We start from the raw sequence: 4,183 nt of genomic DNA on the forward strand, positions 1-4,183 counted from the left end.
TTTTGGAAGTCTTCGGAGAATTTTCTCGATTTGTACTTTTACCATGATAAAGAACAGCAGATAAAGTTACGATGTGATAGATTTGAACGCTACACCGGTAATAGACACAAAGAAAAAGAGGTGTGTGATGAAACCGTTAAACGAAGACGGCGGGAAACTGCTGAGTTGTTAAGGAACGAAAACATTATCGAGCAACTTTACGATTACTTGACAAACAACAACGTCTCCCTGAAGGGTATGTTAGAAGAGATAAAAACAGCAAAGAAGTTGATTCAGACTTACATTGAAAAGAGGAAGACGATACCAGACATGACAATAAGTTTGCAAACTGCAGAAAAGGTTACAACAAAAGAGCACAAAGGCGTCTACCATCTACCAACAGCTTCCTGTCAGGTTGGGGCTATAGTCAATCTGGGGCCAGAAAAGGATACTTTAAGAGTTACAATCGCATCTCCTCTCCCCGAATCAAAGTTTGCTCTTAGAATGATGCATTCGACCAATTTCTTTTACGATATCTTCCAATATCCATTGTTATTACCTAATGGAGACAGAGGCTACAGTTTTAAAATGGAAAAGAAAGAAAGCAGTAAGAGGCTTTCAGCGTTGATGTACTATTCGGCGCTTTATATGGAAAGAGAAGGGGTTTTCAATTACATTTTAAGAGGACGACGGCTTTTTCAACAGTTTGTCATCGATAACTATGTGAAAATCGAGACAAGTAGGTTGCTATTTTTAGAACACAACCACACCAACATACGTAAAGAGAGGATAGATCTTTTACGAGTAAGCGATAAAAACAACACAGGGCAAAGGATTGTGCTTCCTCCAACATTTGTAGGAGGTCCAAGGTATATGAAGCAGCGCCAGCAGGATGCTTTAGTATATGTGACAGCTTATGGTTCTCCCGACTATTTCATTACGTTTACTATGAACCCAAAATGGCCAGATCTCACGGAAGTGTTAGATAAATTCAACGGGCCGGGAACACAGCCGTACGACCGCCCAGATATTGTGAGTAGGGTCTTCAAGTTGAAATTGGATAGTCTGATCGATGATTTGACTCGAAAAAATGCCTTTGGGCCTGTTAAGGCGTATCTTTACAGCGTTGAATGGCAGAAACGTGGTTTACCACATGCCCGTATATTACTTTGGATGGCGGTTCGTGTAACTGCAGACACAGTTTCACAGGTAATAAGAGCGGAGATACCTGATAAAGAGAAGGAGCCTAGGCTGTACGAGACAGTAACACGTTGTATGATACATGGTCCTTGCAAAGGCTATGATGAGTCTCAGGTGTGTTGCCACGGAAAGAGCTCAAAACCCGGCCAGTGTGCTAAAGGATTCCCTAAAACATGCAGAAATGACCTATTGTTTGGAAACAACGGTTACCCGGAGTATATTAGACGTTTGATTGGAGAAGGGGGACACTCTTTTCAGTTAAAATTGAAAGACGGGATCAAAACTATAGACAATTCATGGGTTGTTCCTTATAACCCCTTCCTCTGCGTGAAATACGACGCGCATATCAACGTAGAATGCTCCAACTCGATTAAAGCAATCGCTTATGTGACCAAGTATGTCAATAAAGGTTCTGATCGAATACTGTTTACAAAAACTTCGGGAGAAAATGATGTTGTGAACGAAGTCAAGAACTTCCAAGAAGCACGTTACATCAACGCCAATGAGGCAACGTGGAAAATATTCAAATTTGATATCCATAAGTCTTCTCCTCCGGTATTTCCGTTGGATATACACTTAGAGGGTGAAAATTCGGTGTTCTATAGTGAAAAAGTGTCAGAGAAAGAGCTCACTTCTAAGGTACAAAAAGACACTCAGTTAACCGCCTTTTTAAATTATGCAAGAAAGATGAGTTTGCAGCGACATTGTATTACAGCCAATTGCCCTTTCATTACGTTTATGATGCACAAAAGGCTATTTGGGAGGAACGCCTAGGGCGTACGTATAGTTTGGGACGCATTCGCGCTGTAACCACCAAGACAGTAGAACTGTTCTACCTGAGGCTCCTGCTTACACATAAGAAGGGCCCAAAATCGTTTGAAGACCTTCGCACTATTGACGGAGTCATGTACGGGACAAATAGAGAAGCCGTTAAAGCGTTAGGGTTACTGAGTGATGAAGAAACTTGGAAAGAGACGATTTTAGACATCATCAACCACACCAATGACAGAAATCAACTTCGAGAAACTTACGCGAGTATGTTAGTCTTTTCAGATCTTGAGGACCAGTCCGGTATATGGGAAGAAGTTAAAGACTACTTTTCCAGCGATTACTTACACAAGGCTAAATTGACAGAGTACAACGATGAAATCTATCTGGATGCTTTAGACAACATTCAACAACACGTGTGGAATTGCGGTGGAGGATCGATTACGCAATACGGATTGCCGGCTTCTAGAGGTGGCATACGGTCATCTAATGTCATCAGAATGGAAAAAGCTTACAACAAGCAACAACTTAAGGAGACTGTCGACGAAAAGATGAAGCTTCTAAATGACAAGCAACGAAATGTTTATGAGACTGTTATGAAGCGAGTGGAAAAGGGGTATCTTTATAACAACAACGGTATATTTGTTAAAGCTGCTGGAGGCACCGGGAAATCGTTTGTTTTGAATCTTTTGTTGGATACTGTTCGTTCTCAAGGAAAGATTGCCTCAGCTGTTGCTTCCTCTGGGATTGCAGCTACGGTTCTTTCAGGAGGAAGAACGGCCCACAACATGTTCAAGATACCATTGATGGAACATGATGAAATAAGAGCGTGTAGTATTAAGAAAAACACAGAAATGGCAAGATTACTACAAGAAACTTGCCTTATAGTGTGGGACGAAGTTGTGATGGCCAATAAAAACATGTTAACGTCATTAGATATTACTCTGCGAGACATTATGGAGAACGACAAGTTTATGGGAGGGAAAGCGTTTGTCTGCGCAGGCGATTTTCGACAAATCCTGCCAGTTATAAGAGGCGGAGGCAAGGCGGAGGAACTCGCTTATTGCATCAAGTCGAGCTACATGTGGGAGGGGCTAACAAAGCTTGAATTGACAGAAAATGTACGCCTTAAGAAGGGTGATGTTAAAAATAAAAAGTTTGCGAAACAGCTTCTAGCTATTGGCACCCATAAAGACGGTGACATCTTTTTTGAGAAGGATTTTGGTGTACGGGCACACTCACGAGACGAGTTGGTGTCAAAAGTTTACGATGAGTTTGAGGAAAACCACTTGAACATGTCTTACTTTGAAAAAAGAGCAATAGTCTCACCCACAAACGATGATGTCGACAGTGTCAACCAGATGATACATGAGAGCAATAAAGAAAAGGAACGGATCTACTATAGTGTTGACACACCAGTGGAAGAGGAAACTGATGTTCAGGCATCAGTTTTCAACGCGATGACAAGCCCATCGTTGCCCCTACACGCTCTGAAGGTAAAAGTAGGAAGCATTCTGATGATTATCCGAAATATTTGTCCTCCTAGGCTTTGTAATGGCACTCGAATAATGGTAACCAACTTGAAGAAAAATGTAATAGTCGGCAAGATACTTGGAGGCAGTTACCGAGGTGAACAAGTGCTAATACCCCGTATAGTATTGGAATCACAGGACACACCAATTCACTTCAAACGTAAACAGTTTCCGGTCAAACTAAGTTATGCCATGACTATTAACAAGAGTCAAGGGCAAACTTTTGAGCGGTGTGGGCTACTACTTGATTCTGTCCAATGTTTTGCTCACGGACAACTATATGTGGCATGTTCACGAGTTACCAGTTGGGATGCGTTGATATATTACACAGGATGGCGCAAAGGGGACGAAGGTATTGTACAGAGGCCAGCTCACAATAGGGTATATAAGGAGTTGTTCATTGAAGACGAGACCGTTGTTGTCGATGAGGAGCCATCGAGAGACGCTGTCGAGAATAAAACTCTTTTTGAAGAAGAAGAAGTCGAACTCGAAACAAAAGATATCCCAAAAGATATCCACAATATTACGGAAGAGGAATCCATCAAAATGATAATGCCAGATTGGGTCATGCGCGATGATGTTGAAGAGGAAGAAGCTGTAAGTAAAGGAGAGGACAAAGAAGCCACATCTCCGGAAAGTGTTAAAGAGATGTTTGCTTATTTGAAGAAGAGAATCGACGACAGCAACCAAGCGTTGTTTGAAAT

Source organism: Oratosquilla oratoria, chromosome 33 (genome assembly GCF_046742065.1).
Source record: "Oratosquilla oratoria isolate Oo_2021 chromosome 33, ASM4674206v1, whole genome shotgun sequence".
In the NCBI taxonomy this organism is placed as follows: Eukaryota; Metazoa; Arthropoda; class Malacostraca; order Stomatopoda; family Squillidae; genus Oratosquilla; species Oratosquilla oratoria.